The sequence below is a fragment of the Ambystoma mexicanum genome, chromosome 1p (genome assembly GCF_040938575.1).
Source record: "Ambystoma mexicanum isolate Mex_15411 chromosome 1p, UKY_AmexF1_1, whole genome shotgun sequence".
Taxonomy (NCBI): Eukaryota; Metazoa; Chordata; class Amphibia; order Caudata; family Ambystomatidae; genus Ambystoma; species Ambystoma mexicanum.
The window spans coordinates 1,255,921,398-1,255,936,411 of record NC_090921.1 but is presented as its reverse complement, the minus strand read 5'-3'; the positions used below and the strand labels follow the sequence as shown (position 1 = coordinate 1,255,936,411).

The 15,014-nt window shown below is 47.9% G+C and overlaps 1 protein-coding gene across 4 annotated transcripts in view; it reads left to right on the top strand.

Annotated features, from left to right (window-relative positions):
• The window catches only part of LOC138452691 (leucine-rich repeat-containing protein 4B-like), a 1,036,288-nt gene that overhangs the window by 166,864 nt on the left and 854,410 nt on the right, over positions 1 to 15,014 (top strand). The window contains exon 1 of one of the 4 annotated variants that reach the window (XM_069605049.1): positions 3,694 to 3,839. The exons of the other annotated variants lie outside the window; for them this stretch is intronic. The gene's annotated coding sequence lies outside the window, so the exon portion shown is untranslated. Of the gene's footprint in view, positions 1 to 3,693; positions 3,840 to 15,014 lie in introns of those variants that run through there. 4 annotated transcript variants of the gene reach the window in all.

The window sequence follows — 15,014 nt, the reverse complement described above, 5'->3', positions numbered from 1 at the left end:
TCATAGAAATCGTGTCCCTTCTTTTGATTCAAAGCTGCAAAACTGTCATCTGTTATTCTGAAACTTTAAAATTTAATTTCTGAAAATCTACCTTCACCAAAATCGTCCGTATCTCCGGAACCGTTTGTCCTAGGAACACAATTTAACTTTCATTTTAAAGCTAAGATTCTGGGCTTTCCAACGAACCCTGAACATTTATTCGTTATATTTTTTGCTGCGATTTGCGATTTGGCTAAAATTTCTTCACGTGTCAAAATAGCAGCTCCTTGCTTTCCTTTGCTGAAATTCGTTTGCAACCTGACAACCTGACAACCTGACAATCATTCATAGAGCATTGCTAAAGTGATCCTGAACTAATTTAAAGTAGCTATCACTCACCCTGAACCTCTAGAGGGAATTAAAATAATTTTTAGCATATTTTTCCCTTCTTTGCATACCAACTTTCAAGTACTTTGCCTGTGTTAAAATCATCCATGTTGCTCTCAGCTTGCTAGGGCGGAACTGAATTCGTATTGTACTGTGATTGTACTCCTGAAGACTGTGCGTGTTACTTCCACCTCCTCACATTGTATAGAGGGGGGGTGAATTGCCAAAAGGGGAAAAGTGATTATATTATGTTTTGCTGAAATCATATCAAGTTTATTCCTGTGTTGCTTCTTTTCCACCTTGCATTTCCTTGTACCATATAAAGCATTCTCAGCTACCCTATCCTCTATTCTACTCCTAAGTAATTAAACCAGTGCGCTAGCATCACATCATCCATTGTTGATCACTCACTATCATATGTCTAAGTGTGATATAAAATATTAATTTATTATAAAAGTGCGATATATATATATATATATATAGTTTAATTCGCAAATAAACCTTTTAAATGTGCAAAACAAACATACTTCTTTGCTCAGTGGGGTCAGGGGGATTCTAAGAGAGGGGTGTTATATAAGGGTGGTCATCCAGAGTACCCGAACTGGACATAAACATATATAAATAAGGGCTTCCCTTGGGCATCCCAGACCAGGCACTGACTTAGTGGGATTGCTTGATTGGAGTCATTAACAGTATACAAATGCTGGAATATCAATTGGTGTGATCTTTAAAGTTTCAAAGATTTGATCTTGGGTTTTCCGTTGTATTTTAAAGCTTTAAATGCATGCAACAAACAGAATTCTTGACTGTTGTGATGTGCAGAAGTACCTTTGAAATTGTCTAAGAAAACAACATTTCTCTTGTGCTAAATAAGCACACCTGAACATATTTTCACTAGAGGCTGGTGACATTTGCTCAGCTAATTTCTGTATATAAACCCTTCACTCCAAGGGCCTACATAAACAAGAAAGATCAGACAATGGGCTGAACAATGGTGCCAGTATGTGTGAAGGCAAGTCTTCTCATGTAAGGCTAATATACAGTGAGATAAGATGATTTGTCCAGGATCACTGTACAGTCCGCTGGCAAATCCATTTTATGAGCTCAACACTTTGGTTCCACGTTCTTTAATTTAGTACCTAATCACCTTTCCCAACTAACACTTTATGTTCTTTATTGGGGTGGCTGCTCATTTTTACAACCTTCATTTGGAGTAATCAAGCTCTAGACCTGCATCATACTGATACAATGTTTCTTTTAACGGCTTGCGCTGTCCATTGAGGTACAATGTTTTGTGGCGTAGCAGGTGTTACTATCACAAAATGTATATATACGCTTTATTATTTTCAGCGTTGGAAAGGCTGCGTCTACCTTGCTGGAATGTGGTACTATGAACTTGCATATGAACGCAAATCTCTGTAATGTGTTAAACACAATGAGGTATCTTCAGTGGTCGAAGTGTACGAAAAGAAGTAGTGGAACTATGTTCCCTGCTGGCCTACGCTCGCTCCCCACAAATCCCAACCCTTTGCCCCCTCCCCCACACCATCCAAACACCCAAACAAGCGCACCTGCTATTTATGGGAATGTGCAGTACAGTGCACTGAAGTGCAAGCTTCAACTTCTTCCTACACTTTTACTTTAAAACTAAACCATTCTGGAACGGTTTCTTTTTAAAATAAAAGTATAGGAACTGTGAAACTAAAAATAAAAAGTATGGGAGCACTGCTTCTGACCGCTCCCGCCCACTTCGACCTCTGGGTATCTTCTGAAAAATCATGGCATTAAATGTATCAGTATGCATTTCAACTTTCAGGATTACACGTACTCAATATTTTCCTCACAGAAGGGTTGTGCTAGCTATAGTGAACAGACACACTCGGGCGGATTCAGAAATTGTTTTTATTGTTCATTTATAACGCGCTTAATACCAGCAAGTGGTTTCTCAGCACGGGATCAGGATTCGAACATGTGATGCGCCGCCTTGTCTTGCTTTCAAGACAAACGCTTTGCCCGTGAGCTATCCTTCCTCCCCTATTTTTCAAATAAAAAAATGAAGGGGACATGCTTTTTTCGTTTGCGCTCATTTCAGAAATGGGCAGGTCACCGGATTCTCAAAAATGACTTGTGTATTTCAGGGGTGGCTGCAGATGCACTTTGCAGCCCCCTTTAAATCTATTATGGGCTCCCAGCAACCATGTGGGTGCTTGGAGCGTATTTCAGAGTGACAGGCCCTCCTGCCACTGCACAATGCAGAACCAAAATAAAATTCATTTCTGTTCTTCTTTGAGGACAAGTGGGAGAGCAACAGTTAACACTGCTGCTCTCCGACTTCAAAGAAAAGGCACACACGTTTCAGAAATGAACCTTTAGTGGAGAGGACCTTCTGTGCCTACCCCAAACAGGCGCAGTGGAAGATCTTTCACTTTTGCACATTGGAAAGCGCATCCCATTTGTGATTTTGGGATGCACATTGAAATGCACAAAAATACCTCCTTATTTACGAATTAGCAAAGGGAGCGAAAGGGGCGTATGAACATTCAGAGGCGCTTTATGGATTTGGGGGCATCTTTTTTGGCGCAAGTGATGAGACGTGTTAGTGCATTTCATCACTTGCACCCAAAGGGGTTTGAGAATCTGACCCACTGTGTGTTCTTCAGTGAACGCACAAAGCTTTACAGGGTTAATCAAACAACATTCAGGCGTGTTTTATAAATAATGGGCTCTGACTTCTTGGAAACTTGCTGCCATGGAGGAGGGCCGTGGCACAAGCCCTTTTGCCCTCGCATAAAGACGTCTCTAAGTCAGTGGCAAGCAATGGCCATGCACAGAGGCCGTGACCACCACACGCTGGAGACTGACCAAGGCCTGGAGAGCAGAGCATGGCGAGATGTGTCCACCTTGCTGGGCTCTTGTGAACACGCGGCTTCCTCATGAACAGCCTAGCATGGTAAATTGTCTAGGGGGAGGACTGATTTCGCAGAGCTGAATGCACTCAGCTGGGAGGTATCCCAGAGCTGGGAGGATTAGCAGCAGGCACTAAGCCTGCGGCGCTATCAGAGATGCGAAGACCCATGTACAACTACTCTGGCAACACTTCAGGCTCTGTAAAGCTTTGGCAATACTTGTAAACCTGTAACTCCTATCAATAAAGCATCATTGATTTGAATAGAACTGACAAGAGACTACATGCAGAAGTGAAGTGACGGAAAAGAGGGGGCGCGGGGAGGAGCGCAGAGCATGAAAGATAAAGGAGAAGGGGAAGCATTCTGAGAGGAAAGGTTCCCATGGCAACAGCAGCGCGGCACGTCACGTTGGCTGTGAAAAGGAGAGGCAGCCGAGGGTGAGGCGCCTTTGTGCCAGGGTCCATGCAAGCTCTCTCAACTGCATCCTCAGCAGGGCTCAGAGCCCATCTGCGTGCCCCAGGAGAATGCGGTCCATAGGAGGCATCAGACCCCGTTTCTCTGCAGAAGGTTTGTGCAGGGTGTCGGTACGCTACTGGGCGGAGGTGTGGGGAAACACTGATACGTCCCGTGGTTGTTTTTGGGCATGGAGGAATAGTCGCAAGGAGCACGCAATGCAGTGATCTCATCTCTGACATATTTTATGGAAATGTAATGTGCAGTTGTTCAAAATGAAGCAACCATGGAGTGAACCGACCTTCTATGAGCTAGGAACCTATTTCCTAGGCAAATTCAACAGACCTATCCCTTTCACCCCATACATTCCTCACATTATTACTGCCGTGTGGTCAGAATCTTCGAAAAGGCCAGCAAAGGAAAGCGGGCTATCTGGGTGCTTCCTCTTCTCCCCTCTCCAACACTCGCACTGCCACTGAGACAGACCGGAAGTCACCTCCAATTCAGGAATGATAACAAAACACGCCTGTTCATCTAGTAATCCATTGGCTTCCCCTAGCACAGACTCATTGATGTCCCGTGGCTGCTATTTTTACATTCTGTCACCTCATTAATAAGATAACATCACCTTTAATTGGACAATGTGAGCACTCCTGAGAGGAACAGTTACGCTTCTAATGGGGCAGTAAAAGTGCAGGCCTGGCCTTGCCCCAGGCTACTCTCTCCCATTCAACACTCGAACCTTCCCCGGGGATGGGACGGCTTCACGACCCCCTCTGTTTCCTCCCTTGCCCGCCGCTCATAGTGCACGGAAATGGCATCACGAGAGCGTATGCCGCTGGCAGTTCAATGGCCCTCATCTCTCAGGGCACATGGCTGAGAGACAGTTGCAAAGTCAGCGGTGGCAGCAGCGGGCTTGGACCCGAGATACGGCGCAGCACAGGCTGCACATCCATAATGTGGGCACCTGTATTGTAAACACTGGAGACTGGGCCTTCCACAGCTATGGCATTCCGTGGTCAAGAAAGCATGTGAATCACCGCAGTCATTCCTGCTATGCCAACATACGAACACATTGGGCCAGTGTGCCCACTCAAAATGCTATTGTTAAACGAAGTAGATATAGGACCACGGGGGTCCAATGCACCTGCATACTAAACACCAATACAAAATGATTGCTTTGCGCACAGGTGTGGGATGCAACATGAGCTACTTGAATCACCGGGTTCTACTAATGCATACATTGTATTTTCCTTAAGTCTTTTTGTGCATGGCTTTTCTCTTCTTTCGGCAAGTTCTCTTTGGGCAACCCTGACCCAATAGCGCTTTAGCTGTAGCCAAGCAGGCATGGCTTGCACTTTTCCTGCAGCCCTTGGACTAAGATGATAGTTCCTATTTCCTCTCCCATCAGGATGTTTCGGGGGTATATCTAGGTGTGCCCAATGTCCAGACCTTCACAAGAAAGACCGTTCCTCCTCTGTAGAAGTCACAGATGAATAGACGGTGACCCAGTGGCAGGACCGCCACTATAGAACAAACATGAATTCATTTGAGTCCATACAACATTGGCAAACACCAGAGTTCAGAGTGAACTGCGCTTATTTGCACAGGAAGCGCGTAGCGAGCGGTAAAGCATCAGGCTACGCAGCCCTGTACCGGCTAGTTGGTCAAGTATCGTTCCAGTCTTGTCCTTCTCTACCCTATGTTCTCGCCCCTCCAGAGTCCCGGTGCACCCTAGCAGCATTCGCTCTCTTTCTTTCGCTGGGGTCCATTCGGAGTTCTGAAGCCATTCATGTCTTGGGTGATTCATGCCTTTTGAAGTTGGGGCAGCTTTGGAGGCCAAAAACAAGATCTGGTCTTCTGATCTCGGAACAGCAGCTACCTCTGCTATGGTACTGGAGGATAGTCAACTCTTACCCCTCATCCCTGCTGCTCATCAGCTCCTGCTGCTATGGTACTGGAGGATAGGCAACTCTTACCCCTCATCCCTGCTGCTCATCAGCTCCTGCTGCTATGGTACTGGAGGATAGGCAACTCTTACTCAACTCTTACCCCTCATCCCTGCTGCTCATCAGCTCCTGCTGCTAGGCAACTCTTACCCCTCATCCCTGCTGCTCATCAGCTCCTGCTGCTAGGCAACTCTTACCCCTCATCCCTGTTGCTCATCAGCTCCTGCTGCTATGGCACTGAAGGATAGGCAACTCGCCCTTCATCCCCATTCCTCAACCACACCCCATCTATATAACGCTGCCGTATAGGCAACTCTCGTCCCTCGTCCCCACTCCTCAGCAGCTCCCTCTGCTTTAATACTGCAGGATAGGCAACTCTCACCCATCATCCTGCTCCTCAGCAGCTCTTTCTGCTGTAATACTGCAGGATAGGCAACTCTCGTCCCTCATCCCCGCTCCTCAGCAGCTCCCTCTGCTGTAATACTGCAGGATAGGCAACTCTCATCCCAGCTCCTCAGCAGCTCTGTCTGCTGTAATACTGCAGGATAGGCAACCCTCGCCCCTCATCCTGCTCCTCAGGAGCTCCTTCTGCTGTAATACTGCAGGATAGGCAACTCTCGTCCCTCACCCCCGCTCCTCAGAAGCTCCCTCTGCTGTAATACTGCAGGATAGGCAACTCTCGTCCCTCACCCCCGCTCCTCAGCAGCTCCCTCTGCTGTAATACTGCATGATAGGCAACTCTCATCCCTCATCCTGCTCCTCAGCAGCTCTTTCTGTTGTAATACTGCAGGATAGGCAACTCTCGTCCCTCATCCCCGCTCCTCAGCAGCTCCCTCTGCTGTAATACTGCAGGATAGGCAACTCTCGCCCTTCATCCCCATTCCTCAACCACACCCCATCTATACAACGCTGCAGTATAGGCAACTCTCGTCCCTCGTCCCCACTCCTCAGCAGCTCCCTCTGCTGGAATACTGCAGGATAGGCAACTCTCGCCCCTCATCCTGCTCCTCGGCAGCTCTTTCTGCTGTAATACTGCAGGATAGGCAACTCTCGTCCCTCATCCTGCTCCTCAGCAGCTCTTTCTGCTGTAATACTGCAGGATAGGCAACTCTCATCCCTCATCCCCGTTCCTCAGCAGCTTCCTCTGCTGTAATACTGCAGGATAGGCAACTCTCGTCCCTCATCCCGGCTCCTCAGCAGCTCCGTCTGCTGTAATACTGCAGGATAGGCAGCTCTCGCCCCATACCCTGCTCCTCAGCAGCTCTTTTTTCTGTAATACTGCAGGATAGGCAACTCTCGTCACTCATCCTGCTCCTCAGCAGCTCGTTCTGCTGTAATACTGCAGGATAGGCAACTCTCATCCCTCACCCCCGCTCCTCAGCAGCTCCCTCTGCTGTAATACTGCAGGATAGGCAACTCTCGTCCCTCATTCCTGCTCCTCAGCAGCTCCCTCTGCTGTAATACTGCAGGATTGGCAAGTCTCGTCCATCACCCCGCTCCTCAGCAGCTCCCTCTGCTGTAATACTGCAGGATAGGCAACTCTTGTCCATCATCCCCGCTCCTCAGTAGCTCCCTCTGCTGTAATACTGCAGGATAGGCAACTCTCATCCCTCATCTTGCTCCTCAGCAGCTCTTTCTGCTGTAATACTAATACTGCAGGATAGGCAACTCTTGTCCCTCATCCCCGCTCCTCAGCAGCTCCCTCTGCTGTAATACTGCAGGATAGGCAACTCTCATCCCTCATCCTGCTCCTCAGCAGCTCCCTCTGCTGTAATACTGCAGGATAGGCAACTCTGGTCCCTCATCCCTGCTGCTCATCAGCTCCTGCTGCTATGGCACTGAAGGATAGGCAACTCTCGCCCTTCATCCCCATTCCTCAACCACACCCCATCTATATAATGCTGAAGTATAGGCAACTCTCGTCCCTCGTCCCCACTCCTCAGCAGCTCCCTCTGCTGTAATACTGCAGGATAGGCAACTCTCGCCCATCATCCTGCTCCTCAGCAGCTCTTTCTGCTGTAATACTGCAGGATAGGCAACTCTTGTCCCTCATCCTGCTCCTCAGCAGCTCTTTCTGCTGTAATATTGCAGGATACGCAACTCTCGTCCCTCATCCCAGCTCCTCAGCAACTCTGTCTGCTGTAATACTGCAGGATAGGCAACTCTCGTCCCTCACCCTGCTCCTCAGCAGCTTCCTCTGCTGTAATACTGCGGGATAGGCAACTCTCGTCCCTCATCCCGGCTCCTCAGCAGCTCTGTCTTCTGTAATACTGCAGGATAGGCAGCTCTCGCCCCTCACCCTGCTCCCCAGCAGCTTTTTCTGCTGTAATACTGCAGGATAGGCAACTCTCGTCCCCCATCCTGCTCCTCAGCAGCTCTTTCTGCTGTAATACTGCAGGATAGGCAACTCTCGTCCCTCACCCCCGCTCCTCAGCAGCTCCCTCTGCTGTAATACTGCAGGATAGGCAACTCTCATCCCTCATTCCTGCTCCTCAGCAGCTCCCTCTGCTGTAATACTGCAGGATAGGCAACTCTCGTCCATCACCCCGCTCCTCAGCAGGTCCCTCTGCTGTAATACTGCAGGATAGGCAACTCTCGTCCCTCATCCCCGCTCCTCAGCAGCTCCCTCTGCTGTAATACTGCAGGATAGGCAACTCTCATCCCTCATCCTGCTCCTCAGCAGCTCTTTCTGCTGTAATACTGCAGGATAGGCAACTCTTGTCCCTCATCCCCGCTCCTCAGCAGCTCCCTCTGCTGCAATAATGCAGGATAGGCAACTCTCATCCCTCATCCTGCTCCTCAGCAGCTCTCTCTGCTGTAATACTGCAGGATAGGCAACTCTGGTCCCTCAACCCTGCTGCTCATCAGCTCCTGCTGCTATGGCACTAAAGGATAGGCAACTCTCGCCCTTCATCCCCATTCCTCAACCACACCCCATCTATATAACGCTGCAGTATAGGCAACTCTCGTCCCTCGTCCCCACTCCTCAGCAGCTCCCTCTGCTGTAATACTGCAGGATAGGCAGCTCTCGCCCCTCATCCTGCTCCTCAGCAGCTCTTTCTGTTGTAATAGTGCAGGATAGGCAACTCTCGTCCCTCATCCTGCTCCTCAGCAGCTCTTTCTGCTGTAATACTGCAGGATAGGCAACTCTCATCCCTCATCCCAGCTCCTCAGCAGCTCTGTCTGCTGTAATACTGCAGGATAGGCAGCTCTCGCCCCTCCTCCTGCTCCTCAGCAGCTCTTTCTGCTGTAATACTGCAGGATATGCAACTCTCGTCCCTCATCCTGCTCCTCAGCAGCTCTTTCTGCTGTAATACTGCAGGATAGGCAACTCTCGTCCCTCACCCCCGCTCCTCAGCAGCTCCCTCTGCTGTAACACTGCAGGATAGGCAACTCTCGTCCCTCATCCTGCTCCTCAGCAGCTCTTTCTGCTGTAATACTGCAGGATAGGCAACTCTTGTCCCTCATCCCCGCTCCTCAGCAGCTCCCTCTGCTGTAATACTGCAGGATAGGCAACTCTCATCCCTCATCCTGCTCCTCAGCAGCTCCCTCTGCTGTAATACTGCAGGATAGGCAACTCTGGTCCCTCAACCCTGCTGCTCATCCGCTCCTGCTGCTATGGCACTAAAGGATAGGCAACTCTCGCCCTTCATCCCCATTCCTCAACCACACCCCATCTATATAACGCTGCAGTATAGGCAACTCTCGTCCCTCGTCCCCACTCCTCAGCAGCTCCCTCTGCTGTAATACTGCAGGATAGGCAGCTCTCGCCCCTCATCCTGCTCCTCAGCAGCTCTTTCTGTTGTAATAGTGCAGGATAGGCAACTCTCGTCCCTCATCCTGCTCCTCAGCAGCTCTTTCTGCTGTAATACTGCAGGATAGGCAACTCTCGTCCCTCATCCCAGCTCCTCAGCAGCTCTGTCTGCTGTAATACTGCAGGATAGGCAGCTCTCGCCCCTCCTCCTGCTCCTCAGCAGCTCTTTCTGCTGTAATACTGCAGGATATGCAACTCTCGTCCCTCATCCTGCTCCTCAGCAGCTCTTTCTGCTGTAATACTGCAGGATAGGCAACTCTCGTCCCTCACCCCCGCTCCTCAGCAGCTCCCTCTGCTGTAATACTGCAGGATAGGCAACTCTCGTCCCTCATCCCCGCTCCTCAGCAGCTCCCTCTGCTGTAATACTGCAGGATAGGCAACTCTCATCCCTCATCCTGCTCCTCAGCAGCTCCCTCTGCCGTAATACTGCAGGATAGGCAACTCTCGTCCCTCATCCTGCTCCTCAGCAGCTCCTTCTGCTGTAATACTGCAGGATAGGCAACTCTCGTCCCTCATCCCCGCTCCTCAGCAGCTCCCTCTGCTGTAATACTGCAGGATAGGCAACTCTCATCCCTCGTCCTGCTCTTCAGCAGCTTTTTCTGCTGTAATACTGCAGGATAGGCAACTCTGGTCCCTCATCCCTGCTCCTCAGCAGCTCCCTCTGCTGTCATACTGCAGGATAGGCAACTCTCATCCCTCATCCTGCTCCTCAGCAGCTCTTTCCACTGTAATACTGCAGGATAGGCAACTCTCGTCCCTCATCCTGCTCCTCAGCAGCTCTTTCTGCTGTAATACTGCAGGATATGCAACTCTCGTCCCTCATCCTGCTCCTCAGCAGCTCTTTCTGCTGTAATACTGCAGGATAGGCAACTCTCGTCCCTCACCCCCGCTCCTCAGCAGCTCCCTCTGCTGTAATACTGCAGGATAGGCAACTCTCGTCCCTCATCCCCGCTCCTCAGCAGCTCCCTCTGCTGTAATACTGCAGGATAGGCAACTCTCGTCCCTCATCCTGCTCCTCAGCAGCTCTTTCTGCTGTAATACTGCAGGATAGGCAACTCTCGTCCCTCATCCCCGCTCCTCAGCAGCTCCCTCTGCTATAATACTGCAGGATTGGCAACTCTCATCCCTCATCCTGCTCCTCAGCAGCTCCCTCTGCTGTAATACTGCAGGATAGGCAACTCTCGTCCCTCATCCCCTCCGAGGCAGCTCCTTCTGCTATAGTGCTGAAGAATAGGCAACTGCAAGCCCCTCATTCCCGCTCCTAAACAGCCCCTTCTGTATATCACTATATCACTGAAGGCAACTCTCGCCCCTCATCCCCGCTCCTCAGCAGCCCATTCTACATAGCACTGACGGAGAGGCAACTCTCGCCTCTTGTCCATGCTGCTCAGCGATATTCCATCAAAACAACGAATGACAAAAATAATGAGGCCGAAAACGCTAATTTTTTAAAATAAGGATTTTAGAAATGTTATTAAAAAGAATTCGATGTTTTCAGCCTCATTACTTTTTATTTGGTACTTCAGCATTGAACCCTTCTCAGCGGCATCTGCTGCTACAGAACTGATGGACAGGCAACTCTCGCCACTCATACCCTGTCCTTAGCAGCTACCTCTGCTGTAATACTGCAGGATAGGCAAGTCTCGCCCCTCATCCCGCTCCACAGCAGCTCCCTCTGCTGTAATACTGCAGGATAGGCAACTCTCACCCCTCATCCTCGTTCTTTAGCAGCTCCCTCTGCTATAGTACTGGAGGAAAGGCAACTCTCGCCACTCATGCCCGCTCCTCAGAAGCTCCCTCTACTATAGTACTGGAGGGTAGGCAAGTCTCGCCCCTCATCCCGCTCCACAGCAGCTCCCTCTGCTATAGTACTGGAGGAAAGGCAACTCTCGCCACTCATGCCCGCTCCTCAGAAGCTCCCTCTACTGTAGTACTGGAGGATAGGAAACTCTCACCCATCATCCTCGCTCCCCAGCAGCTTGCTCTACTGTAGTACTGGAGGATAGGTAACTCTCGCCACTCATCCCCTCTCCTCAGCAGCTCCCTCTGCTGTAATACTGGAGGATAAACAAGTCTCGCCCCTCATCCCGTTCCACAGCAAATCCTTCTGGTATAATACTGGAGGGTAGGCAAGTCTCGCCCCTCATCCCGCTCCACAGCAACTCCTTCTGGTATAATACTGGAAGAATGGCAACTCTTGCCCGTCCTCCCCTCCCCTCAGTAGCTTTGTGTTTGTGTACTTGCTCCATGCTTTTTATCGTCTCCCTGTTCTTCCATGAGCTCAGTGCCAAAACTGAGCAGTGCATTGCACTCACTGCAATGCTGCATGCCTTCTGTCCTTTCTTCTCTCTGACTGGAACCAGAAGCATGCTCTCAAGACAGTCCCCCTGAATGCTGCACAGCTTCTGAGGCAGCACGTGGATGGTGAAACCAGTTTCCAAAGGCGCTGAAAGTTAAACACCAATTGTTACAGCATTCTCTACCCTTCCAACTTAATACCTATTGAAACACATGCTGTCCACACATATAAATATCTCATCCTTACAGATGTATGTCTTTGCTTTACCTCCATTCACTATGTCATACATTCACAGAGTCACCTTTGCTTCTCGATACATGTGCTTCTCCTGTCGTTCACTTCCCCTAGCGTTCACTTTGTCATTACAGGGGGAGATCCTCTGCGCCCCTTTCTTTTTTACACCATATTCTACCTCGATGCCACCCATTGACCACCTACCATAACCTTAACCACATGCATTGCCACCTTCACAATGTGAATATGCATGCGGACGAAGTAAAGACATGAAGAAGTCAATGCATGACAAAGTCAATGTCTGGCAAAGGGAAGGTCAACTCAGTAAGTGTAGGGGAAATAAAAGAGGCTACCATCCTAAGGTACAGTAGCCATTCCATCTAAACAGCAAAGTTGGCTCAGTCCATTACCCTACCCTCATGTCACATGTCCTGTAATCCCAGTGATGAGTAGCCCTGTTCCCTCTTCCTGCATCTCCCATGCGTTTGAGGAAACCCATGCTCAACAAATCCAATATCTTATTGGCAGAAAACAGTTATCTTGTGATAAAGATAATGGAATGTCGGGCATGGTGCTAAGTGACTTTATACTGCTTAAAAGTCACTTTCCACTGCCAACACAAACGCTGATTCATGGAACTGTGCAAAGTGTGCTTGTGCAGGGCGAAGTCAGGTAATTTTGTACTGCTTTTGCCCATATCTTTTAACTTCAAAACTGCTGAGGTGGGGCGCGCATCCTGCCACTGCTGTTTCACATGTAATAAACCAGTCCCAGACTTTCTCAGCGGAACTGCTGCACACTTAAAAACGCAGTGTCAGCACTTCTCAAGAGCTGGTGAAGAGACGTGGACAGCGAGAGAGCAGTGCTGCTGCCACCCTCTCCCGCATTCACAGGGCTTACTTTCAGGATGGAAGAGAAATGCAGATGGAGCCAATCGGAGACGCCCATCAGTGCTCTCCCACCCTCAACACAAAATGATGGGTAGGGGCCTGCAAGATGCTTTAGTGAGGATCCCCAAACTGCTATGTTTACCAGGGGTCAAGTCCTAAAAAAACAATGTGGGGGACCCATTAGCATACCAATTGAATGTGGCGTCACCAGAAATTAGCATATCAAGGTTGGGGGACTTTGTCCCTGATGTTGAGTGATGAAATATAGACAAAATAGTGTGTCTAAATGATAGTTTTCCCAGCTTACGTACCAGTGAGATTTAATTGTATTTATTTATTGGTGTTTGGCTTCAAATAAACCCTTCACCCATGTCAAAACACATATAAAATCATATTTAATATTTCCAATTTATTACAGTTCCATTAAAAGACAAAAACGTAAATTTATAAAAAACAGTTCATTCTAACATTTTATAATTCTAAAATATTCAAACAAATAAAAAAAACATCCTAGTCACATTTTGTTACAGTGCATGCAAACATATTAAAAGCAGTTACTTAGTTGTCCTCAATCAAGGTCTCCAACCCCTTAAATCCGTTCTCCAAAAACGTAATCAGTGCTATAATCATTGACACTCTTTTCCCGCATCTGAACACAATCCACCATTTCTCTGGTGTAATCATAACCATTTCATCAAAACATTTTCCGAGGTGGAGTGTTCTTTTCACAATTAAGCCTGTGCAAAAAAGCAATAGGTGTTGCAGTCTTTCACTGCTGTTCTCATTACTGCATGACCTACATCTCAAATCCTCACTCCTCCACAATCTCCTAGAGATTGAAATGCCCTTATTAGGATATAGATTGAAGCGGATCCTTAGGAATTGGGACCTATAGAGGAAACATGGAAATTTCACTAAGTAGCTAGGGAAGGTATTGTAGGGCCGTGATTCATCACAAAAATTCTGATGTAACATAAATTGCGATATTTGTTCCAATGTTTCCGACCAGTCGATTCTCCATAACTTAATTTTAACAGCCACTGGGGATAAGTGAAGCATCCCTTCAGAGGTATTCAATTCCTCAATTATCAGGCAATATGTCGATCTCCACAGTTCAAGGACTGGATCACTATAATTGCTCAAGTCCTCCTTGACTAGTGAGAAGCCTCTCACCTGGGTCTCTACTATACATTTCCTATATAAAGACGATGATTTCCACTGTAACATGGCTTTATCGAAGTGAGATCTAGCTCATATCTTACTAATTGGATTGGAGTACCGTGTGGAAGTTTGAGGACATTTGACATTTAATTGAATTGCTTTATTGTTAACACTCATTTCACAAACCGATATTAAAGCAACAAAAACAAATGCTATTGTAGTGGAGCAGCTGCATGCCTCTGCAGGAAATCCTGCCCCCTATCTCCTATATGTTGGAAGTCTGAGATCGTGCCGTGTTTGACACTAGCAGTTTTGCCAATACTGAAAGAAAGAAGATACCCATTGAGACAACCCTATCGAATGTATCCCCGAAGAGACGACAATCTGTGGGAGGAACTCCCTGAAGGAATATGAAAAAGAGCAAAGAGAGAGGTTGGTGACATCACAAGAAACATGTGCGACATCCCGAGATACCAGCTGAAAATTATGTATGGGTCCTACAGAAACCAATGATGAAGTAAAGAATCAAGTGAACTTTTAAATATGAAAAAGAAGATTACATGTGCACAAATTGTTGAAAATAATCAACCGTTTAATAATTGTATAGATGTTGAAACACAAGTAGACTAAGTCATCATAGAAGCTGGATATACGTAGTGAATAGAATGCAGGTGAAGCCGCCACTGTATAGAAGCTGGACATCAGTATCACAAATTTTGTAAGCCAGGAACCATAAAGAGGGAAGAGAAAAACTATGCTGCAGCAAGAATATGTTGAATCGTGGAGCTGCATGGTGAGGCTGTTTGGCATGGAGTCAAGATTGAAGCAGCGACGGTCAACTATCTATTATGGAAAAGGGAAAACTTACAAAGGATGCATCATCCCTTGTTAAGGTGCAAAGAAAGAACACCAAGTTTAATTCATTCAAGACATTTAAAAGCT